The 27390-nt window shown below is 36.0% G+C and overlaps 1 long non-coding RNA gene across 1 annotated transcript in view; it reads left to right on the forward strand.

Moving 5' to 3' along the window:
- The first annotated feature begins 2445 nt into the window (after nt 1–2445).
- LOC137012372 (uncharacterized) overlaps nt 2446–27390 on the forward strand; it is a 28967-nt gene continuing 4022 nt past the window's right edge. The window contains exons 1-2 of the long non-coding RNA XR_010893560.1: nt 2446–2542; nt 23350–23521. This is a non-coding gene — a long non-coding RNA (uncharacterized lncRNA). The remainder of the gene's footprint in view (nt 2543–23349; nt 23522–27390) is intronic.

Consider the following 27390-nt stretch of genomic DNA (forward strand, 5'->3'; position numbering starts at 1 on the left):
AATCTCGTTTCAGCACAGCAGTGTCTTTGCTGCTGAGCTTCAGCTATCAGATTTAACCTTACAAATCACCAACATGACTTGACTTCAGTCACATCACGTCTGTTTGATTTTCTTTCTTATAGTTGATCAGTGGCTGTTCTTTCAGCGCCCTCTGCTGACGATTTCATATTCATATATTCTTGCTCTTGGTTTAAAGGGACAGTTCACCCCAAAATGAAAATTCTGTCATCATTTACTCAAACCCAGATTGTTCAAATCTGAATGAAAGTCTTTGTTCTGTTGAGCACAGAGGAAGATATTTTGAAGAAAGTTTGTAACCTGCTGCTTTGGGGCATGAAGTCAATGGTGCCCCAAAGCTGCTCAGTTTAACCCTTTCTTCAAAATATCCTCCTTTGTGTTCAACACAACAAAGAAAATGATACAGATTAGGAACAATCTGGGTTTGAGTAAATGACAGAATTTTCATTTTTTAGTGAACTGTCCCTTCAAAACCACCATCATCTAGCAAATTATGTATCAAGATGATATGTCACGACATATTATATACAGTCACACCAAAAATTATTCAGACGCCTTGAACATTTAATTCATTAATACAGTTTATTGACTATAGTTTAAAAAATGGTAATAAAATATGACAAGATCTCAGAGTAAAAAAATAATAATAATCTTAATTATGTCAGATAACACTTAAGCAAAACATGGTCAAAGTGTCTGAATAATTTTTTTTTTTTTTTTTTGGTTAAAAATAAATTATCAATTTTTCTGGTAGTCCACTGTATGAAGAATTTTTGGGTATAATATGTCACAGTTCACTTTATTTTGCTATCCTCACTTACAGAAATGAACTAATTATAGTTTACCGCTTGAAAATGTTAGAAAAGTGACTGAATTTCCCTGATTTGCAGCTGGATCATTTCCAGTGATCAGCTCAAAATAGCCTTTATTACATGAAGACATGCATTTTATGATTCATAATCATTAACAATGTGTTTCCTAAAACTGCTGTAAGTTTTACGTGAAATAAGAGCCAAAACCATTAAACAACATTTCCTCAAAAACACAGTGTGTGACGGATGACTTACGTGTTGTTGGTGTTGAGAGAGCAGGATGAGTGTGTGTTTCTGCCTCCGTTATTTAACTTCATCTCTGACGGGATCAGCATTCACACCTCATTCATCACATCTGATCTCAGAACAGTGAGAAACACCTCACGAGTGCAAACCTTGATGCCTGAACCTGGAATGAGTGTATCGGTGACAGATATGATGAATCAAAGCGATAATGACACTGAAACGTTTCAGTCTGGAAAACATTTTCTTTTCCTAAAATAATGAGGTTAATCAGTGTTTACTGTTTCAATGCATAATTCAGATATATTCACAAAGCACATCTCGAGTGCTGTCAGGAGATAACGTGATGATGATGATGTCATTTGTAATGTGTAATTAGCATATTTAATGTCATCAAGCATTGATCAAAGTGTGTGTGTGTGTGTGTGTGTGTGTGTGTGTGTGTGTGTGTGTGTGTGTGTGTGTGTGTGTGTGTGTGTGTGTGTGTGTGTGTGTGTGTGTGTGTGTGTGTGTGCTTTTGTTTATATTACATTGTGGGGACCAAATGTCCCCATGATGTAATATAAACCTGAGTTCACCTACATCGTGGGGACCAGCCAGCGGTCCCCACAATGTAAATGGGTTTATAAATCATATGAGTTTTTGTGAAAAAGTAAAAGTTTGCACAGTTTCCTGTGAGGGTTAGGTTTAGGGGTAGGGGCAGGGTAGGGGGATAGAATGTACAGTTTGTTCAGTGTAAAATGCATTGAAGTCTATGGAAAGTCCCCACAATTCACAAAAACAAACATGTGTGTGTGTGTGTGTGTGTGTGAAAATTTTCACTGTAAGTATAATTTATCACAATTAGCATTGATGAAACACGGTGAAAAAACAGGCTAACAGTGTTTGATTATTTTTATTATAATGTTTGATTGATTACAGTAGAGTACGGCAGGCCGTTTAACTTTCATTCATTCTCAGGATATAATTATTGATATCAACAATATCTGTAATTGTATCTTCACTAGAATGAATCAATAATTGATTTCTTACTACCTGAAATTACAATTTCACATATCAGAAATACAGTTCTTATTGGTAAAAATCATCATTATTTATTTATTTACTACTGGAAATGTAATTCCTGATATCAATAGGCTAATTGAATTGACATTAATAATTCATATTCTGAGAATGAATAAATGTCAGTTATTTTATCATTGATATGTGATAAATCAATTCTAAACCTGGATTAAGAATAAATAAACAATTACAAATGGATTATGTCACACATTTGTGAGTTTATAATGAATATTTTAGAGCATGTGCTGGTGTGTGTGTGTGTGTGTGTGTGTGTTCGTCAGTTCCTCCTCACACTCTCTGAAGTGAAAGTAAAACAGCTCTTTAAACAGCTCCAGTGAGTCTGCGCCCGTCTCGAGCTCAGATAAACCGCTCTGATTCTGTGAAAATGACAACATAGTCGATTTCAGGTAAGCGTTTCAAATCTGTAATCTTAATCTTAATCTTGATCATTTTAATAATCAGACGACACGAACATGACGATGTTCTGATGATGTCGGGTGTTCGTACATTACACACTAATATCTCGCAACAAAACACTGTTTTTAATGTCGTGGTTTACATGTCGTTTCTGCACTGCGTTTGCAGGCCTGAGGATCGATGTGTAGAATTGAGAATGTGTAGAATTGAGAATGTGATGTTCTCGTCGATCAGATCTGCTGGTGAATGTGAAAGAGAAAGTGATTCGGCTGAAGGGTTCGAGACCGTGTTTCCTCTCTGGATCAGAGGATCGAGTGGCGTTACATTATCGCAGCTTCGGTTCGGTTCAGCGAGTTATATTTGCTCTAAATCAGATTCAAATGTAGTTTTGCAGTATTTTCTGTGATGGTCGTGTAACGGTCGTGATGACGTCACGCTCGAGCGTCAACACAATGCGCGCTCCAGTTTCCAGCGCGCTCCAGGCTGTCAGTATTGCGTCATCGTGCTTTGTGATCAGACTCTATTCTGTTGTTTTCTTTTTCATTCACGTTGTTTTGCTATTTCTTTTTTTGCGCTAATTTGTACGCAGTAAATATTAAATGTTTAAATATTAAATAAATATTAAATGTTCCTCAGAGCGGATGTGAAATCATCTCAGTAAGCAGATTTAAACTGACGAGCATAATGACGCTCTGGGGTTAATTAGAGGTCTGTCTGATGTCCAGAAGATGGCAGTCTGATCACATGTGCTCGAACAGCCAGTGAACAGACAGTGTTTGTTGATCAACTGCAGCACATTATCTGAAGAAAACTACTTTCACAAAAACAGTATTTGTAGTGTATAATAGGGTTACTGTACTGACACCTCAACTTCCCAAACCCTGCTCGAGAACGATCCAGTAATGAAAAAATACTAGTGTTTTTGAAGCATACTATAGTAAGATTTAGTATACTGTATATATTATAGTATTTACAACACTTTGTTAATGAATGTTACAGTGTACTGTAGTGTTAACTATAGTGAACTGATCAACTGTAATAAATACTCTAGTATACTTCAGTTTTTACTACAGTAAACTGTATATACACTACCGGTCAAAAGTTTGGAAACATCACTATTTTTAATGTTTTTGAACAAAGTCTCTTATGCTCATTAAGGCTGCATTTATTTTATTCATTTATAAATACAGAAAAAACAACAATATTGTGAAATATTATTGCAATGTAAAACATTGTTTTTATATTTGAATATACTTTAATATATAATTTATTCCTGTGATCAAAGTTGAATTTTCAGCATAAATATTAGAAATATTTCTATATAGTAATATTTTCTAACAATATAAATCTTTACTATCACTTTTTATCAATTTAACACATCCGTGCTGAATAAAAGTATTAATTTCTTTCTAAAAAAAAATGACTGACCCCAAACTTTTAAACAGTAGTGTATATTGTTACAAAAGATTTCTATTTTAAATAAATGCTGATATTTTTTAATTTGTTATCCATCAAAGAATCCTGAAAAAGTATCACAGGTTATAAATAATATGAAGCAGCACAACATTGATCATAAATTCTCATATTAGAATGATTTCTGAAGGATCATGTGACACTGAAGACTGGAGTAATGATGCTGAAAATTCAGCTTTGATCACAGGAATAAATTATATTTTAAAGTATATTAAAATAAAAAACCATAATTTTAAATTGAAATAATATTTCACAATATTGTTGTTTTTCTGTATTTATTATTAAATAAATGCAGTCTTAATGAGCAGAAGAGACTTTCAAAAACATTAAAAATAGTAATGTTTCCAAACTTTTATTGGGTATTGGGTAAAGTAATTTGTTTATATTAGTATAGTTATTATATTACCACAGCAACTATAGAATTACCACAACAAATTAATTCAATTACTTTACTATAGTATGGTTCATAAACACGGTAGTGTTTACTATAGTGTGTTTTTGTGGAGCAGCTGTGGACATTCATCAGTCTTCATCATTTCTTTGCTGTAATAATGACTTGTTAAATAAAAGACTCCACAGCAGCACTGTATATGATCTGAGTGGTCAGTTATGCTGCTATTATTGACCAATCAGAATCATGTGTGTTTACTAGATATTAATGACTTATTATTGAAAGTTAAGTTTATTTTTCTAGCGTGTGTCCAGCAGATGGCGCTGTATGCGCTGTTTAACAGCATATAGAGGTAATCATCACTGAAAGATCAGCATGTTGTTTGCTCTGATCTTGTCATGGTGAGAAACACATTCATATGCAAACCAGTGTCTGTTTACAGGCCTGACCAGTAACGATAATTGCTCTAATTAAACACGTTTGTGATCTAGAAGAACCTGTAAGCATATTTGTAATGCATTAGATTATATCACGGCACACTCATTCTGCTGAAGAACTGTCACAGTAACTATGAGGAAGTGTACGGGTGTGAATTACTTTCCACGGAGGAATGAGAGAAGCAATGAAGCATTTCAAGCATTTCAGTGTCACTTTGAAAGCTGTTTGTGAACGTCCATGCAGATCCCTAATGATCCGTAAATGTTCCGTAACGGCACCGGCAGGTGTGAGTTTCCCTGTGGGTGTCAGAGGTGACCCGACCGGCCCGGACTGACTCTTCAGACAATGTGAGGAAGCGAACATGTTTAGAGTATGTGAGGGAGTGCTTTGGCCCGGACTCCAGTCAGTTTTGTGGCTGAGCTTCAATGTAAAGGTCGTGTTGTTTATAAGTACGTGTATCGCTCTCCGTCAGCAGCGCACACGATTAAAGCAAACAACAGCTGAGATAAAGCCTGCAGATGACCGATATTATGTCAGTCATAAACTCGTTTCAAAGCTGTCTGTTCCACATTTCCATCCATCACGCTTTTCATTGTACGAACTGGTGTTTCAGGCAGCACAAGTGTCAGATCAATCAGTCTATTTTAGTGCAACAACAGAAGAGATTATGGTCAGAAATAAGCGTTTCATCAGATTGCACAATCGCGATGACCGACGTCTGCCACTACCGCTGCACACTTCCACATGCGGCTCTGTGTGACTGAACACATGTGATGGAGTGGAATTCACAGGCCTGCAGCTTCCTCTTGGAAACCAGTGCCATTTCCCTGCTCGGATCTGAGAGATTCATTCAGGCTCGAGACGAGAGCTGATCATCCACATTCTCTCCTTTGACCTCAGGGTTCGTGTCTTTATTGTTATTGGTTTATGTCAGACAGGTGTCGCAGACGACCAATCAGACAGCAGTGAGTTATGTCAGGCATGCCATCCAGGGAAGCAGGGTAAATTCCACTCACACTGAGGGATTTCTTGTAAATGCCTGCGTTTCCCCTCAACGGCGACTCCGCCTGGTCACGCTGCAGTATTACTGCTGGAGATAAAGTCACGTGATTTACAAGAAATCCAAGCAGCCTCTGCCTTGGATTCTGCAATGAGCCGACGGTTGAGAGCAGCGTCCTGAGGCACGTGTGTTCCCGGCGGACGTCACGAGACTCCTGAAGCTTGATCATTAACACTGAAACAAGACGAGCTTGAGACCACATCAAATATAGGATTTAACACGCTAATAAATCAAAACTTGGGGGCTTTAAATCATTTTATACATGTTTTTTATTTAAAAAATGACTAATTAATCACACCCAACATTATATTTAGTTTTATATTTTAATAATTTCACATTGTATCTCCCAAATGAATGTAAAACAACATAAAGACGGTATATTTTAAATGTGTGTTTAATGTCATGTTTTATGAGCTCACGAATCACTGATTCCTGATACTGTCGTCTCTCGCACATTAATTGTTTTCTTAATTTTAGTCAATAATTATAGCTGTTGAACATTACAGTATAATTGAAAGCTGTCAGTTGTAACATTTAATAGGATTTGAAAAATATCAACTTTTAATTGATTTCACATAAACCCATTATAAGAAACGTCATTTAGCTGTTCCTTTATTATATCAGGGGTTTTCTACCGGCCGGTTCAGATTTTGACCTGATCTGATCAAATTTCCACTAACCCCACAACAACAACAACAAACACAAAAACAACAACAACAATGATTTTATATATATATGTGTGTGTGTATATATATATATATATATATATTATTTTTTTTATTATTTTATGTAACCTTGTAAACAGATTTCCAGGTGAGTTATATTCAGGTAGGAAATAGATATATAAATAAAGTGGTCAAATTTAAAATAACAGTCTTCTGTATAAATAAATTATACGTTTAATATAGATTATTCTTATTAAAGTTACAGAAGTTATTCAGTCAGGAGCAGTGTCGTTTATTGTTTGATTAACATTAAGTTCATGAAACCCTAAACTGCATTTTCTGAGATTTTAACAGTGTGTTGTTGATCATCCGTTAGATTCAAAACTAGTTCATTGTAATCTTTTTTGTGCTATTTTCATCTTCCAGATTTAAGTGTCGTGGTCACAGGATGTGATGTTTTCTTGTATGCTAGTCAACTCAAGTCACCTTTATTTATATAGCGCTTTTTACAACGCAGATTGTGTCAAAGCAGCTTTACAGTGATAACGGGTGTATCATTTTGGCTCTTAAAGAAAATGGTGTAATTGTCCAGCTCAAGTAAATTCAGTGTTGATTCATTCCATTGTGAAAATCAGTAATTTAGTTAATTTATCTGTATCAGCACTGGAGCAAACAGTGACTTCATCATCCAGCTCAGCTCAGTTCTCAGTGGTGTCAGTGCAGATCTAAACACTGTTGAATATCAAATGTCAAGTTGTACATTGATGACGCATCAGTGGCTCATAATTATTTATGAGACCGCGTGTCCTTATCCAATGAGAATACACCCCGCTTAATTATTCAGGACAGCATGCTTTGATCAGGGTGTTGGAACTGTGAGATCACATACGGTGTGTGATATAGGCAGTAATGGGTCAAAAATTACTGTTTGTTTTTGCTTTGTAAGAGTTTCTGCGGCCCTTGAACCGATCAAACGCTGCAAAATGAGCCTCAAAGGTTACTAATGATGCAACGGCTTGTTCAAATATATTTTCGATGCACAGCACAAATGTGAACGTCTGAGCATTTGTGCATTATAGCTGTCACAGGATATGAATATATTCACGGTGAGCTAACAAAAGCGAATAATAATTTGTTCATGGTGTTGCGTGTAATGGTACATTGCAGTGTGCGTTTGTGGCAAGTTTTTATGATTTTAAGTCAATGAGAGTGAAATAGACCCGTCGCTGTGTCGTTGCTCCACATCTCGCCGCGCTCACTCACTTCTGTAACGGTAAAACCCTGTGACACAACTAGACTGGTGCCGATATTCGGTAATGCGATATATCGCGATCATGAATATGCACAATATTGTTATCGTGGGCATTTCAAAATACCGTAAATAATAATTTATTCCCAATTATTAAAATTTTTATAATGCATTAAAATGCACAACAACCCTGTATTCTGCGTCAAAGGGACACGCGCTCAGATGTAAACAAGCCCAACGAGAAGCACATGGTGGAACGAGTGAAGGAGACACTCTGAATGAAAGGGCACGTTCACTCTCTGACAGCAGAGGGCGCTGATGGAACAGCAGAAATGCAGCGGTTACCCCGGAAACCCCGCAAACAAAGCAGCTGCTAGTGAAGTTTTTAAAATGCTTCAAACAGACATTCATCTTTTTGTAATCTCAGTGTTGTTCATCACAGCACCAAATACTTAAAGGCTTAATAGGCTATTTATTTTCAAACTTTATATTTTAATCTGGACTACAACATGCCCTAATGATTAGAAATGTTCTGCTTATTTGTTATTGTTCAGTAAAACTTTGAAAACATACGGCTTCATTAGTTAATTCATTTTCTTTGAAAACATACGGCTTTTCATGTTAATTCATTCTTACCAAACTGACAATGAAAAATATGTATAAAACATTAATTATTTTTAATTAATGTTAATTTCTTACTGTTTAATAACATTACTAAAATCAAAATAACTTATTTAATGGACCTGAGATAAAACTAACAATGATCAGTTGTATTTCTTAACTCACATTAACAAAAAATAACACTTTCTGTAACAAATGTAGCTGTTGCTCAATCTTAGTTAATGCATTAAATAATGAGATCTTATTGTAAAGTGTTTCCTGCTGTTCTTTATAGCCTAATTCTTTTGCACTTTAATCTGTTTGAAAATTTTACTTTATATATTTTTTGTGTATTGTATTATTGTATTTAAACATTCAGAGTTCTTTTTGTTATTACAAAGAGTTCTTAAACCTGTTATACTATGACAACACTTTTTTTTTGCAATTTGTTTCAATATTGTGAAAATACCATATACCGTGATAAAAGCTCCAGCAATTAACTAGACATATTAAGGTTTATTAGGCTGCTGTCACTTTAAGACCTGATGCACATTTTCTCACAACTCTTGGTGTTCATTTACAGTTTTCTTCAATTTCTAACATCTTTTTGTCCAATCTGTATCACATTTAGCAGAACATCCGTCTGTTGTGGCCACACTATTAACACAATTCATGCCACTTTCACATAAAATGCAGTCAATTAACACGTTTCTAAAAGGCTTATATTTTCTTTTCATATAGCCCAATACCAAAATCATGGATCTTTCTGATCTTATTTAAAAATGTTCAAACACAGCAGGTCAGAAATGAAGACCTCAACTGCAACAACAGCAGCTCAAACATATTTAACAAAAATATACAAAAAATATTGAGTCAAGTGATAAACGTTTTTAATAAGCAGATCACTGAAATATTGAGAAATTCAAGGATCCAGTCTCAGTTGGAGGCATAGTCCGGAGGATCGTGTGCTGGATTGAGCATCTCTATGGTTTCCCTCTTACACATGTGGATCCTATGAAAGCTTATTTCTGCCATGCATAGACAATAAACAAATCCATTTTTTCTCTCAATTCCTAGTTTATATCTCACAATTATGAGAAAAAAGTCAGAATTGTGAAACAAAAAGTCACAGTTACTCTATATATATAAGAAATCTGTGGAGGAAAAAAGCTTCCATAACAACCAAAGATCACGTATGCTGGATTTGTTGTTGATCAACGGCAGCAAATTCATGTTTTCATTTCAGTAAAACTTCATGTAATTTTTTCACTCCAATGATCCACTACCACTGCTCTCTATATATGCAGAACATGTGGTCTGTGTAGGGCACTAGCAAGGGGACATCAACACCAGACAGAGATTTCATCAGAGAGGACTGAAGCTCTGCAGAAGAGACTCATTTGACCAATTCTGTTCTTCTTCTTCTTTTCTACTGTACAGTACAGACTCGTTCACTTTTAGACTGTTGACAAGAATATATTCAACACTCAACCGGAAATGAATGGCTAACGTGAGCATTACTGCAGGAAAAGGAAACTGAATTGTCAAAACAATGGATTCATGTTTTCTGCAGGTAGAACTGAAACAGTAATGCAGTTTTCATAATGCCATCATCTGATATTTTGACAGTCATTTCACTTTGTTTGACTTTGTGTTCATGTTGGATAGAAACTAGTGCTGGTGTTTGACAGAGTTAGTACATGTAGAAACAGGATTTTGGCATGTAGAGTTTGTATTTATATAACAAAACATGGTTTGGGGCAGAAAATAAATAATTGGCTAATTGTGTGATGGAGTGTCATCTTTATTGATATAACGCTTCTTAGGATGCAGATTGTGTGAGAGCCGCTTCACAGGGATGGAGGAACAGGATTCGGCTGCACAGCAGCTCTGGACAGCTTAAGTTAATTCAGTATTGATTCATTCCCGTGTGAAAATCATTAGTCATTTAGAGCATCTAAACGTCAGCTCTGGAGTACACACTGATGTCACGGTCAGATCCGCTCAGCGGTGTCGACGCACACACATCAAAACACTGCTGAATATCAAATCATCAAAAAGTGTATTGAATACACTGCTGTGTTAAGAGGTTAGAAAGCATTCTTGAAGTATTGGTAAACGCTGTAAAACTGTAAGAGTTTTTTTAACTCATTTAAGATTGCTAATGAAGTTTCTCACCAAAACAGGCATTTTGATATAACTTGGTGTCCTTCTGCCCGTGTGTGTGTGTGTGTATGTGTGTGTGTTAGACAGAACAGGAGATTCACAGATTGAGTTCTCTGTGTCTTGTCACACTTGAATTGTTTAAAAGCATTTGCGTGAACAAGAGATCATATAATACCAGCTAAAGGATGCCAGAAAAAACGAATGCTGCATTAATTGTGTTAAATATTCTTAAAGTGTTACAGTTTTGTTTCTCACAATCTCCAAGACACATTTCTCAATACTGAGGTCACTTTCTTAAAAGTCTTCACACAGTTTTATTAATCAGCTCCAGCTTCACAGCAGTGTATTTCACATTCAAAATGCACTAAAATATCAAAACACGTCATTCATGACCCAATCTTTCTGAACACTATTAAAGGTTTCATTCAACAAACACACTCGTAAAACAATGACCTAAAAACACTAATAACAGCAGCATTATACAACCACTTCTTCTGTAAAATTTCATTACAAAACAAGAATGACACTCACGGTCCATGTTAACATTACAGTACAAAATTATTATTTATTAAATTATTCCTATAAATTTCAACTTTTGAATAGATGGTGATGAAACTGAAAGACTAGCACTTGTGAATGTCATCTAATAGTTTCATTCTTTGGATTCAGAATATATTTCAGTATGGAATTACTGTAGAAATAGTTCAGTCAGAAAAGAGTATGTAAATATGCAGATTGGCATATAGTACATGAGGTTTTGGAGGTGTTTAAGTGTCTAAATGAGAAAAGAAGTTGTGAAAAAAATGAAAGATGCCGTCATTGAATGCATTTTGAGTGATGAATGATCCTCAGTCGAGCTCGTATCGAATCGATGTCGATCACTGTGAAGAGTGTAGAAAAACAGACCCAAATATTGAGAAATGTGTCAGCGATGGTGAAAACTATAAAATAAAAAAATGAATCACAAAATGAACACGTTAATCTTTAAAAAATGCAAATGTACACAAATTAGCCCAAAAGCTAGTTTTCATTTAGTTATACAGTTAAACAACGTTATACAAAAATACAGAATAACATGCAATATACAAAAACATACAAACAATATAAAAAAGACCAAGTATTGTTATGGGTTAAATAATAATAATAAAAAGAAGCAACAGCGATGTTCACATTGTTGCTCTGAATGAAAAACAGCTCGACTAAACGAAGTTTCCTGTGTGGAAATATGATAAAGTCAGAGGAGGTGGAGCTCAACCACACATAATCTCATGAACTTATTACAACTTACTGAGCTTTTCCCAGCTGAGCAAGTTATACTATTTAAAACGTAACAACGGTGAAAACTAAATTGTTTTGGAATGTGTATTAGACCAGCTGGTCAAACAATACGTGAAATGAGGAAAAAATCATAGAGTGAAATATATCTTTGCAGCCTCGTTTGTTAAAGAATTTCTAATAACCCTAACATTTACCAAAATGTACCTGTGGGTTTAGAAAACAAGACAGGAGTCCAAATGAACCCTGGGTGTTTACATCCTGAAACTACTTAATCTCTGCCGAAATGAAAATATCCTGCCTTTTATCAACACTTTATCCTTCAGAAAGGCGCATTCAGACTGTTTGTGACACATTTAATGTCAGATAACACTGACTGAGGATGTGACTTTTACCATCACATCTCTCAACTTGTTTCGACCTCTTCTGCATTTTTATGTGTGAAAATGACTGTATCGTCGGCATACATTAGGATATTGTTGACACACCATGGGTAAATCATTAATACACGTGCTAAAAAGAATTGGGCCCAATATAGAGCCCTGTGGGACACAATGACAGTTTAAAGTTAGTTACATTTAAAAACACTTTTGAAATTAAAATTTATGCAAAAGGATGTAGTGTCAAAAGCTTTCTGTAAATCAAGAAATACAGCCTTACCACTCTCTGTCCATTCATGCCTAAAGTATCATGAAGCAGATTCTGTCGAGTGATTTTCCCCTAATCTAAAAGAACTGTTAAGATGATCAATGATTTGTTTAGCAAACCAGTTTTTAAAAAAACTATTTTTTTTTCGCAAAAAACAAACAAACAACAAAACTAATGAAAACACTGAAACCGTACCAGAGTATCAGTTCCTTCTTTCTTTCATTTGATTTCACAAACTTTAAAGAGTCCTTGATTCACAGTACATCTCAACACTCATGTAGTATTAAATCTCAACAAACGAGAAATAAGAAGAAAAAACAACAAAAAAATCCAACTAGTGATTATCTCGTTTGGTGTGTGTGTGTGTGAGAAGCAGGCTGCGGCGCGGCCACAGTACTGAACAGGTTTGGAGATTTGACGTGTTTGTGTGCTGCTTCGTTCCCTTTCACCCCCACAGGAATATTACCCTCACCCTTTTCAGATGTAACGTATATAACTCTTGCAGGATTTCCTCTACTAAATCTAGTGTCAGACTGCTGTGCTTCAGTGCACATAAGATCATACCCACACCGGCCTCGCTTATCCTTATCTTAATGCCATCATTACTGCAATTAAGTAAAATACTGAAAATACTGATTTGAGATCCTTACCTTTCTGGACAAACGCTACCCCTACTGGTTCACTATCTGGATTTTAAGATATATTCTTGTGTTTTATGTCCACACTTTAACCACAGGTATTCCCTTACCTGGATTTCCTCGAGTTCACTCTGACCTTCTTTTTGTCTATGCTCCAGCATCCTTAAATCAACTGAAGGCTGTGGAAAAATCCACAGAGGAACTGCCGATAAAGCACAGTCCATTACTGATCTGAATAAATGTGCAAATTTTCGCCGCTAGATGTCGCTTATTCAAAATAAAGGCGTAGCTTGATGACACCTTGATTTCGTGGAGTCATGGGAGTTGTTGTCTTTTGGTGTTTAATGGTCTCTACAAAATAAAAACGTAAATCGTGGGCATTACGTCTCTGATAGGTGACGCACGGTCCGTGTCCTGGTTAAAATTGCTTATTTCTCTGGATTTAAACATTCTTGGAAACATCTGGGATAATGTAAGTACACAAGTCAACAAAATATATACATTGTTCTAGTGGTTTCTGGATATTTTAATCCAAAATCCTACTCTTTAATGTTATCTCATTATACTCTACACTCTTTTACTCTTCTCTTGCATCTTCTCAATCTGCCCTTTCCGTGAGTCTGCTGAACCAGAATCCAAGGAATCTTATTTTGGATACCCATTCTAGATTGTGATTATACAACTTTAATTTGATTTCATCATCCATTCTTTATTAGTGAATGTCTACCTGAGTGTTTTCCACTGAGAATTCGTTCTCCGCACAACATTATATTCCCTCCTCAGTACCGCAGAGCTCCTATCCTCTGCAAACGAGATCTGCAAATATTTTTACCCACCCTCATAAATCATGATAATAAAAAGTGATGGACAGTCCCCCAAAGAGCTCCACTCTCTGTCATGAAGATATACACTCTCCTTAATTGATCCTTCTTCCCGAAATTCTTTAATCCAATTACATATTCTCCCTCCTATCCAAATGTTTTCAAATTTGAGCAGCAACCCATACGCCTTTCCAATGTCAGAGAACACTGCCGCCACACTCTCTTTATGAACCAACATCACACCACTGTCCATCGTTCCTCGTCCCCCTAAAACTTCTTTCCTTTTTATTCTTTTAATTCTTCAACCACCTTGTTCATTCACATCCACTACTGTCCCATCCCTGAAAGTATTCTGTGCATTAAATCTCCACACCAGATAACTCTCTCATCAGCCTGTCCTTCATTAAATATCCTAATCTCTTGGTCCCATATTTCAACTACTACACACCCAGCTGTTTTTCCCATTCCTACTATCTTTTATTTGATTTATACGAACTTTGAACTCCAACCCATTAGCCAAAAGGCTCCTTGCATTCCACTGCCGAATTAAAGCATTAGTTCTGATAATTTACTCTCCTCCATGTCATTCAAGATGTTCATGTCTTTCTTTCTTCTGTTGAAAAGAAATGAAGGTTTTTGAGGAAAACATTCCAGGATGTTTCTCCATATAGTGGACTTCACTGGGGTTCAACGGGTTGAAGGTCCAAATGTCAGTTTCAGTGCAGCTTCAAAGAGCTCTACATGATCCCAGACGAGGAATAAGAGTCTCATCTAGAGAAACATTGGACATTTTATTAAATAAATAAACATTATACGCTTTTTAACCACAAATGCTCGTCTTGCACTGCTCTGAGATGCTCCACGCATGACGTAATCATGTTGGAAAGATCACGCGTGACGTAGTGACGACCGATCCAGTGTTTACAAATTGAACGTCAAAGACTGAGTCAAACGGCCTTTACAAAAAAAGGTAAAACAACGATGACGGACGATTTTGAAGTTGGAGGAGAAAATGAGATGGAGTTTTTCGCTCTACCGCAGTACTTCCTCCTACATCACGCGTGATTTTTCCAACATGATTACGTCATGTGTTACAATTTTTTGTGTAAAGGTTTGATTAGCTATTTCTAAATCTGAATTAGATAATAAATCTTCCCAGTTCATTTTTTTAGCTTTACTTTTTTGCTTATTTTTTGTAAATCACTTGATAGTTAATTTTCTGAATTTTAACCCCAGTGTGTGTGTGTGTGTGTGTGTGTGTGTGTGTGTGTTGACTAGAAATTTGTGGTCGATACACTTTTGTTTGAAAATGTAAAAACAGTAATATTGTGAAATAAGTGGAGAGTAAATTAGCTGTTTTCGGCTCCTGGTTTATTCTCAGGCCTTACAGATGTCACCAGGGAAGTAGAAACATGTTCTTGACCTGCTATCAGCAGCTTTGCATATTATTGGCCCGCGGTCCTGCCGCTCAGTGTTGGAGTCAATAGGTCTTGTGTTTGGTTCAGATCAGCGGCACAACAATCGCTCATATATCATCACTTATGTAGGTCACGCCTGTGATTGTTAGGCTGTTATGCAGTCGTGTCAGTAGTACAATATGCATCTCTTGACCTGATTCAGTGATTCACACGCGATTCAAAGTCCTCGACTGTGACCGGGAAGTTAAAAGTTAACAGCCGTGCCTTTAGTCTGACTGAGATCAAGACTGTGTGCTGGCATAACAGACTGTCATGTGGTGAAGTTAAATACAACGTCCCTGTAACGTTTGAGATAAACTTCCCTTTTTCATGCAGAAACGCTTCTGTGAAATTCTGTATTGATGGCATAAACTACCTTATGAGTGGGCAAAATGCAGGTCTGTTGTAGAGTATAATATATCACTTAAACAAGCACTTCTTCACACTGAGTTGTTGTTTATGATCTCAGTAGACCGTGATCCGCAGGAGTCGAGTGTCCATCCGTCCGTCCGTGTTTAATAAGCACGTTCTCCTCGCTCACACCTGCAAAATGTTTACAGTGTTTACAATGTTTACATGGCATCTGTTTGAAATTTTATTTTGAAAAGCAATAGATAGAAACCACAGCGCTTAGCACTCAATAAACACATTCCTGAGCCGCTCCTTAATCAAGCTAATGACAGACAAACAAGCTGCATCTTCTGCATTAGCTCCGTTCCTGCCGCGAGCTCTTCCTTAAACGCCTGGAACGCCATAGTGAAAAATCACACCACAGCATCGCTCGCACAATCAGATACATGATATCAGAGTTTTTGCTTGATATGCAACATGTCTTTTTGATAGATTTTGGATGTTTCATCAGGCATTTATTTCAGGTAAACGCATTAACAAAACCTAATTTAACTCTTTCCCTGCCTGTGTTTTTCCCCCAAAAGTTCCCAGCCAGCACCAGCATTTTTGGTCATTTTCACAAAACTTTCATGGCCCCTAGAATATTTTTGTATGAATATCTGAGCATCAAAAGAAAGTACAGAGCCTCTGCTAAAAAAAAAAAAAAAAAAAAAAAAAAAAAAAAAGCTGGAAATTTTTCCCCGAGGCTAGCATATTTTCCCAGTTGTTTTCTAAAAATGAAATCCTCTTACTGAAAACACAAGAAATATCGCAATATATCACAATATATTGTATAGTAACCGCTGTATCATGATATGTATCATATCGCCAGATTCTTGGCAATACACGACCCTGCGTTCTGTGGACATTCTGTATTACTGCACATATAGCTTCTGAGCTGCAAAACCCCGTCGCGCAAGGCGTTTTCAGCAGGATAAAAACTCACACGTTGATGATCACGTTATTTGACTTGTGTGTCAGCAATCTTTTATCGCTTGTTTCGTCTGTGTTTTGATCTGGAGACTCTGTACTCTTTCAGAAGATGTGTAATAGCGCCCCCTATCGTATAACAGTGAAAACACGGATTGACGGAAAATTCCGCCAGTGACGGGAAACGAGTTAAGCCCAAAGTATAGTTCACTTGTTACGCGTATGCGATGTGAATTTCGTCATCAGAAGAGTACACGTGTACACGCGCCGCCGATGTTTGAAACCACGTGTACTTGTACATGCAGGTCACACATGCACATTTAATTGTTTTTGGAGTAATTCGTTTATCCACAAGGTGGCGACCGTGCCCTGGAGCGTCGATTCACCAGGTATTCAAACTGCATTAACAGAACAGACCAGAACGCATGCGAGCTACAGCGATGACGGTCTACAGAGACGAGAGATTGTGTGAAGAGTTATGAAGTACCCTCATTTCTACAACTCCCGCATGAAAGAATACAAATGTATTTACGTGGATTATAACGGGTGAAGAGAGATTGCTCAAAACTGGGCATGCGTCGAACGCCTGTGTACGAGTACGAGTCAAACGAAGTTTACTCTGCAAGGCTGTGTGCACACACTAGTGAGCAAATCGCCCTGGGCTTTAATGTGTTTGAACAATGTATCTAAATTTGACAAAATTGAAAACATCTAATCTTTTGGGAGCAAGTAAAAGAAAAGAAAAGAAACAAAATACAGCGATTTGAGATTTATGTTACAGTGCAGCAGACGTTTCTTTATCCCGGCCTCCGATGTTGTGAGTCGTGATGAACTCAGGCATGTTCAGGAGCCGTTCCTCTTCTGGAGTTGAGTTTCATACCGGTTCTTCAGTCCTGCTGTAATCATAACCGGGCATGTCGGCTTTTGATCCGTTGCCAAGATAAACAATGAATTCTATAGTTGGAGTAAATGACTAGAACCTGAAAGACTGCTTTAGCTTCCGTGTTTATTATCAAAGCATCAAGCCTGGCAGAAGAATGAGCAGATGCTCTACACTGTTAATGATCATTCGGCACCTTTTAATTCTGTGTTTCTTTGTAAGTGTTTGTGAAGTTTACTAGCAATTTATGAGTAAATCCTACACCCACTCCATTCCAGTGGATTAATATTAATCATTTGTATTGAACTGCATTTGATTGATTCTTGAAAAGCATGTTTTGTATGGAGGACCAAACCTGCAGAAATTAAAAATGAATAAATGAATAAATAAATGAATGAATAAATAAATATATAGATGAATAAATAGATAAATAGGTAAATAAATGTGATAATAGGAAAATAAATTAATGAATAAATGACAATAAAATAAATATAATTCATTTTTAATAAAATAATTTTTTTTAATTTTTCCCCCTTATTATTTTCTGCGTTTATACATTTTTAAAACTTTTTTAAATTTATTTTTATATTTATATATTATTTTTACATTTATTTTTAGATTTATTTATGTATGTATGCATTCATTTATTTTTAGATTTATTTATTCCCACATGTATTTATTTTTTAGATTTATTTATTTATTGATTCATTTATTTTTACTTTTCCGTGTGTAACATGGAAATGAGGAAGGCGGTCCTTCTGTAGCTTCAGTGCATCATTGGTTAAGAGCTCACGCACAGAATCGTCAGGCCAGCTAAACGATAGAGATCGGAGTTTGCAACGAAAATGGCGGCAGCCGTAGAGTTGTAAGTTATTTTCACCTACTGTTATTCGCGTTATGCCGCAATATGTAAACTATTTTCCAGAAATAAAAACACAAAGCTGAAGCTACTTATGTGATCCCCCACAGCATCATCGTCATCGAGTCTAGAACCGTCGATGTCAGACGCTAGGGTGATGACGCCTAGAGTCAGACACTCAGTGGACGATTGGTTAGATTATTAATAGCTATAACTTTAGCAAAATGACAAATAACGTTAATGCAGTAAATGTTTTAAATTGGGAGCACGGAGAAAACTTTATACGACGATCAGATGGTCTCATATTGACATTGTTAACGTGGGTAGACGATATGAAGAAGTGGCCAGACCATGGGACTGTCAGGAGTTGATGGAGCAGCATGTAAAGGGTGTAGGTGAAGAAGACTGTAATTATTTTAAATCAGCTTTGTAAAACAAGAGATAACTTTGTGATTTGTTTTAGAAAATTTATCATTTAATACAAGTTGTATAAAATCAGTTGTAAGAGTGTTTGTTGTTATCAGGAAGCTAGAGAACTTTTACTGACCTTCATGTAATGTTTCACCATTTAATTTTCATATGCAATAAACCAAGATGGAATTTATTTGCAAACTTGACATGACTTATTCCATTTAAATCAGTAGACTTCATTCCTTCCAGTTTTAAGGGGAATCTACAGAGCTTACATTATATGGTTTTATAAGAAATTACTGACAGCTAACATCTGGCCACATTGTAAAGATTAAAACAAAACTTCACAAAAGATAACATTATCATATTGTAAAGGTTTATAGAAATAACTTTACAGATAAGTAACATAGTAAAGGTTTATAAAAAATAACTACATACACTATTTACACTGATTAGTTAAATCAAAACTAAAGCACAGACAGAAGTGGAACGCACCTACAAATCAACACTTATTCCTCCTCTACATCAGAAATTATGTTGCTTAGGTTACACAGGACAAATTCTCTAAATGATCAATTTTAGGGGTGAGTTTAATTGGAACTGTTTTAAGAAAGGATTTTGAAGTTTTTCAGCCATATGACCACTTGGCGATGGTGATTTCTTCGGAGAGTCTCTCTTGGTGAATGCTGGAATGACGAGTTTCACCTTCCTTTCATAGCGGAAATCGGTAATGGTGAAGCCTCTGTCTGCATTTACTTCAGCGCCTGGACAAAGGTATTCCAGGAACTCTGAATTTGCAGTTATGAATTTATCACAACACCAGGATTTGAAACACCAAACCTTTAAGCAAGATCACCCTGCAATAAATTAAGACACAGCTTCACCAGTAATCAGGAGCTGATCCCAAGTGTGTAGCTGGAAGCTGTTGGTGCATGTATTGGTAAGGTGCTCGGCGACTGAATGAAACACATCCGATGTCAACCCTGTGTGCTGACAAAGATGGTTGTTTCTCAACAGAGTTGTGTACAATGGCACTGGCTCAACGCATTGCATTCTCATATCAGATGTAGGTGGCTTCAGGTTGAGATGCGATTTTGATGTGTAGTTGTGGTCAGAGACAGATGGATCCTCCTATTGTGTTTCTGCATCACAGTTCAGGGCATGTGGATGTGAGCATCTTCACTGTTGTCTACATCACTGACGCTCATCGATGCATCTGTGGAAATAGTATAACCAAACACATTTTTACATTAGTAATAATACATCATGAGAATGAATATACAATGCCACTACTTGAACAGAACAGTGTGAGAGACAGATGCATTAAAAACGAGACAGTATATACACAATCTCTAACTCTAGTGTTGATACATACATCAATATCAATATGAGAGATGTTGCTAGATTGCCTGCTATCATCTGCAATCTCTGTAATTTACAGGAATAATGTAAGCTACTGTAAGACTATTGTACCATAGTACTACAGTAAATGTACTATCGTAAATATGAAATATACAGGTGACAATGGTAATAGTGCAAGATTCATTGTGTTTTGTGAATATTACTGATCTCAAATTCATAGAACGGACTTCACAAATCTATCGTTAGGTTAACAAGCACATGGCTAGCTAAGTTAGCTTACCTGAATCTGACAACCTGTTCAGCATCTGGCGTGACTTCTTTACGGGAACATCGTAGCCGAGACATTTCTCGGGTAAGGGTGTTCGTCAGTCAGCTTCCCGTCCATGAAATGTGGGCACTTCAAGTTTAGCGCCTTCAGCCATTGCCTCAGGTGCTCCTCCTCGTCTTAAGGCGGTGGGTGTTGAATTGTAAAGTGCAGCGCAACACTCCGACCGCTTAATATAATCTACCGTTACAGTTATAGGATTACGGCTAGAGACTAGCATTAGGTCCCTCTCAACCAGAAGTAAGATAACTAAACGAACGCAATGGTGTCACCCTTGTTGTCGTGAAAATAACGCGCGAGAGCTACAACCTGTCACTACACAGCCAGAGTAATCGAGCAAGCGCTTCAATCAATGATGAACCAATGATAAGCAAGACCAACCCACCTAATTATCATACATGACAAAGAAATGTAAAAATAAATATGAAGATAAATTTAAAAAGTTGAAATAAATAAATGTTACAATAAATAAATCTGGAAATAAATACATATTGGAATAAATAAATATAAAAATAAATGAATGCATAAAATAAGTAAATATAAAATAAATGGAAAAAATAAATAAAATAATAAATAAATAAAATTAGAAATAATTAAAACATAAAAGCAGAAAATAATAAATTAAGGGGGGGAAATGAATTTTATTAAAAATGAATAATATTTATTTTATCATGTTGTTTATTCATTAATTTATTTTCCTATTATCACATTATTTATCTGTTTATTAATTTATATATTCATTTATTTATTCATTTATTCATTTTTAATTTCTGCAGGTTTGGTCCTCCATAGTTTTGGTCATGTTTCCCCACGCTTTGCAATGTGTGCAATTTCCACACGTTACATAAGCCTCGTCTTCATGTAAATAAATCTTTGCATTGCTTTGAGGAACTTGTGCACAGATCGCCATGTTATTAAAGTTATTCAGCTTTAAGTAATTTTGAGCCATCCGTACTTTGAGATCGTGTAAGAAAGATGTTAAAGAAGAGGGAAGAAAAACAGACTTTTGCTGTACATGAAATAGATTTGCATATCTTCAGGATAACTGTAGAAATTAAAGCCATGCCGCCGGATGATCTGACCCAGAGGAAGTGTGTACCAAGGACAGATCCTTGAGGCACTCCGCAGGAAAAGGTGACAGAACAAGATCTGAATGTCAATGCTAATGAACTGTTGCCTGTCTGAGAGACATGAACGTATATGCAGGACTGTTTCTGTGATGATCGCAGACAAACAAGATGGAGCAGACTGCAAACGGTTCCAACGGACCCGGCCGTTCAAAGCAGATTTACAGAAGATGCTTGGTTCAGTTTTACAGATGAGGAAGTGTCAGTCATCAGTCATTACAGATCACAGTAACGTCTATATGACGGTGACGTACAGATATAATACGTGATGTTAAAGGGTTAGTTCACTCAAAAATGAAAACTCTGTCATCATTTAATCACCCTCAAGTTGTTTCAAACAATTTCTTTCTTCTGCTGAACACAAAGGAAGATATTTTGAAGAATGTCAGAAACCAGTTGATGGTCTCCATTGACTTCATAGTATGGAAAAAAAATGGTGCCCCACAACTGTTTGGTTACCCACATTCTTCAAAATATCTTCCTTTGGGTTCAGCAGAAGAAAGAAATAGTTTGAAACAACTTGAGGGTGATAAAATTATGACATTTTTGAGTGAACTATCCCTTTAACATGAAGTATTCAGTCCAGCAGACATGATGAATGTGTTATGCAGCGATTACTGTAATGATTACGATATAAGGGTAACGTTGTGATATGTTGGCCGTGTCTTCTGTCTGCTGATGGACACACATCACTGCTGTCAGATACCATCATTTATTTACACACCACACTAAACACAGAGCTGGAGGACAGTGTAGATCATCACCATCTTCACATTCCAGAAACACATAAGGCTTGACAAAGGCAATGTTTCACTGATTCAGGCTATGATCATTTTGTTGTCCATAAATAATAGCAATAATAATAAATGGAATAAGATGAACAACCGGATCTGCATGATTTAACATGTTTGTTTGAAATAAGCGCACACCGTTTCAGTATTAATTCAGTCCTAAAATAAAATTCATTCCTTCAGCTGTGGCATCACTTGCTCAGAATGTGTTTGTGTTCTTGATCAGCAAAGACTCGACAATCAGTGTCAGCGAGGAGCTGGAGATGGACGTGTGGAAAACAAAGGCAGATATCTACAGAGCCCCGCACATGACATGCAAGGAAAACATTAAATCGTTCCCTCGATTTACTAATTCATGCGCACGATTTAGTAAATCGAGGGAATGATTTAGCCTACAATTTTTTTTCCCTGCATGTCATGTCTGTGGCTCGTAAATATCACTTGAGGAACAGAGTACTTTACTCGAATATGATTATATTGTGTATATTTGATAGATGAACCGTAGCAAATCAACCGTTTTATTCCAGAGTTGTTTCAAATGTCGTTTCCGCCACAGAATGACACGAACATGTCACGTGCGATGTGCTGGAAATGACTTTGTTTAGTAAAACACGAGTTTTATAAATGAATTAAAATAGTAATTATTATTATTACTGAAAGTGTGGGGGAAAAGATTTATTTGGAGTTTGATCATTCCTGTCACATTTTGGTTTGGATTTAGTCTGTTTTCATGGACTTTTAGTTTGTATTTCCTGTTCAGTTCCTGTTTCCTTTGTACTGAGGTTATGATTATGTTCTTCACCTGTGTCTTGTTTGGTTGTTCTGGTGTTTCTGTCTGGAGTTGTTGAGCTGATGAACGCTAGGCTCGTGTCTGAGATCCGTGCGGCGCGTCAGTGTGACTGCAGGCGCTGCAGCGGAAGGGAAGGGTCGCCTCAACGGTTTCTCACCACATCCTTCCAGACGCAGTCAACTCCTGCAGTGCTTCTGCTGCTCTTCTGTTCACGGCTGTCGAGGTGTGTGTGGCTGTATCATAAATTTTGGGAAATACCAGCAGTCAGAAGAGGGCCGTTTCTGTCTTTGATAAGTTTTAGGGAGATACCCTGAGCTCGACTGACTCACTGAAGCGGTTGCAGCACTTTTTTTGTCACTGTACAATAGTGACTGGAGTAAAAACACTCAGAGTATTTTTAATCACTAGGTCATGATAATGTGGCATAAAATCTACCAATGATTCATAGGAAATCATGTTTTGAAATGTGTTGTTGTCCTAAAATAACTGATGTGAATGTTGTGTAAGGAAGAGGAAACCCTTCGGGGAAGTAAAATGCTAACCTTGGAGTTTTATCCACGACATATAAACGATATATACGGTTTGGAAAAGACCTAGAAATACGACATGACTGATGTTGTGAGATCAGCGGTCAGGACGGTACTTTTAGGTTTAGTGACAGGCGATGACAGAAGACTCTGATGACAAACTTATAACTATAAGCAATGCTTGTGTCAGGTGAAGAAAAGGTAAACATCATTCACGAACAGCATGTGAAGGTTTCATTTCGTCTCTTCATGAATGATTCTCAGTAAGATCAAGGATTCTGCCTTTAATTCCAGAAATGTTTAAATGTCTCCCTATTGATGGACATCATTCATCACAGGACAGTCATTTTTCTAAAACTACAAATCTCATTTTCACCACAGAATGTTATTAAATACACTGTTGTGATGCTGTGGGAATGACTGTCATTTTAGACAAAAATACGATTACTACAATCGTACAGTTTTTAGTTTCTGAAAGTCTCTTCTGATCAAGGCTGCATTTATTTGATCAAAAATACAGTAAAAATGTGACAATGTCATTAAATGTAAATCAGCTGTTTTCTATGTGAATATATAGTAAAGTGTAATTTATTCCTGTGATCAAAGCTGAATTTTCAGCATCATTACTCCAGTCTTCAGTGTCACATGATCCTTCAGAAATCATTCTGATATGCTGATTTGATAATCAAGAAACATTTATGATTATTATCAATGTTGAAAACATTGAAAACAAATCATATTTGTGTGAAAACTGTGATACATTTTATTTTTCAGGATTCTTTGATGAATAGAAAGTTCTAAAAGTTCAGCATTTAATTGAACCTAATTGAGTCTTTTGTTACATTATAAATGTCTTTACTGTCACTTTTGATCAGTTTAACCCATCCTTGGTGAATAAAAGTATTGATTTCTTATTAAATCTCGTTCTGACCCCAAACTTCTGAACAGTATTAGTGTCCATTCATAATGACACAAAATCAGTTCTGTTCGTGAATTTATTCAGATGATTTCTTCACACATCTCAAGCTCTTCTCTGACCATCATCATCATCATCACACAAGAAACAATGCTTTATGATTATTTCACTCTTCGTTAAGATGATTTTTTAAAAAGTGTAAATTTAAAAAATATAAATGAATGTTTTTGTGATATTTTCATATTTTTTAGATTGAAAGTCAAGAACAATAAATCAATAAAATCTAACTAATTTAAAAAAAACATGAAAGTAAATGATGAATGTAAAAAGAGTGTAGTCTGTATTAAGAACTGCTGAATGTTCAGGATACGAACATGTGGGACCAAACAATCCTGTGAAATGTGTCAAATAAGCAGATGATTAAGTTCCTCTTTCGCTGAAGCGTACAGTTGGCAGGAGAGAGAGAGACGTGCAGCGATAGAGAGATCTGTGTGAGGAACTGCTCTCAGATTCACATCCACTGAAACTGACCTGAACATTTAATATTTAACATGAATGAACCAGTCAAATTAGCAATTACAATTTAACATTTAAAAAGTGTTTTTGCTGTTTTCAATGGTTTATTGAAATGTTGTTTAGGGTTAATATTCATCATGTTTCTAAGGGTCTATCCATCGTTATCATAACAGTGTATAAATAAAACATTAATGTGTGTGTGTGGGTGTGTGTGTGTGTGTGTTATTTGCATACTTTGAATACGCTGTAGTCGTGTCAGAGGTGTCAGACTTTCCTGACTGACTCATGTTCATATGATTGACAGATGAATGAATCTGCTGCAAGTGTTTTTGTGTGTTTGTTTCTCATGTTTTCATGCTTGATTTGGCTGGTGGCTTGTGGGACGCATAGTGTTTTTAGCTTATCTCTCTCTTAGTGAATAATAAATATACTTCATTACGGTAACACTTTCTATGAAGCCTGGATTTATAATGCATCATAAGGATATTCTTAATGCATTATAATCAACCTTATCATGTGTTGTGTCATCTCATGAAACTACAAAAACAAAGTCTTTTAAACATCTGAAAAGCTTTATAATGTGGTAATAATATTTATAAGTGCTCTCTGTCTGCTTTTAGTAAAGTAACAAAAGTTGAGTCTTCTTTTAAACAGCCATAAGATAAGACATGACATTTGCTTTGAACATTTCTATTGCGATATTTAGAAAATAAATAAAATGTGTTCCACATGTTAAATCAACAAAACAACATTGTACTGTTTCAAATGTAAAAGAGTTTCCAGTCAGCTTAAAGAATAAAAACTCTGTCATCATTTACTCAGCCTCAGGTTGATCCAAACCTGTACGAGTTTCTTTCTTCTGCTGAACACAAAGAAGATATTGAATAAGAACATTGATAATCTAACTAAAGTCAATAGGAAGTCAGTGGCTGTTTGGTTGCCAAAGTTCTTCAGAATATCTTCTTTTGTGTTCAGCAGAAGAAAGAAACTCGTACAGGTTTGGAAAGGTGAGTGAGTGATGGCAGAGTTTTTATTTTGGGTGAACTATCCCTTTAAACTAGGTCAGCCTCAAATTAACATTAGCCTCATAGGAAACCCTCAAATGTAAACAACGTAAGAGTGAACCTCGGAAAGTGCTGAGAACCGCCTGATGACATTAGAAACAGCTAACATGAATGTGGTTAACCAGACTGTAAAACAACATATTTTTGTGCACCTCAAACTGTAAAGAACTGTTTATATTGTATATTTAAATGTATGATTTACAGGACAAGAACAAAAATAACAAATAATCTGGACATAAATAACAATAACAGTTAGCTGCACACACTTCAACACTAGTTATCAACTGAAAGTGATTGACCTTCTGATTTCTAGTTACTTTCTGGATATATAAATATTAAGCTGCCTTGTAAATCTACATGCTTTTTTTTATATTTCTATAAAGGTATTAAATTCGGCAAAATCCTTGTTGTTATTACAGTTTTTGTCACTTTACTTTAGGCAGTAAAACACACTCCTAAGATGAAGTATGATACAGTGCAGATCTGAAGTGAACAATGTCAAGATATGAGACTGGAAAGATATGAAACTATAGCATTTATAATCCATTATAACTTAAGTGGATAAAATGATGCTCATTGTGTGTTATAAATCATCATACTCTTAATAGGTATAACACAAATAGTTGAGTATTATTGCTCTTAGGATTATTCATGACATGATGCAACACATTACAAGGTTGTTTATAAGGCATTATGTGTGTATTATATGTACAATGCACCTACTGTACTAATACACTTTCCTCATTAACGCTCATTTAGTGGCCCGCTGCACTGAATTGTGGACTGTCAAAATATTATGAATTATTAAACAATTTATTAACATTATACTGACCAGTCCTCAAAAATGACACAAAAAGTTAAAATGTCAAATAAATTCAGAAACATTAACAGCATGAATAATAACAACGTAAAATAGCAACACTTTCGTTTTCAGGCTGTTTTGCATTTATTTTCACAACACTTACTGCGCCTATATTGAGACTTTTCTGGAAAAATCTGTTTGCTTATAGTATAACTCATAACAGTATAGAAATAACACAAAGCTTTTGAGTTGTGTAAATCTGTGTGG

The sequence above is a fragment of the Chanodichthys erythropterus genome, chromosome 22 (genome assembly GCF_024489055.1).
Source record: "Chanodichthys erythropterus isolate Z2021 chromosome 22, ASM2448905v1, whole genome shotgun sequence".
NCBI classification, from domain to species: Eukaryota; Metazoa; Chordata; class Actinopteri; order Cypriniformes; family Xenocyprididae; genus Chanodichthys; species Chanodichthys erythropterus.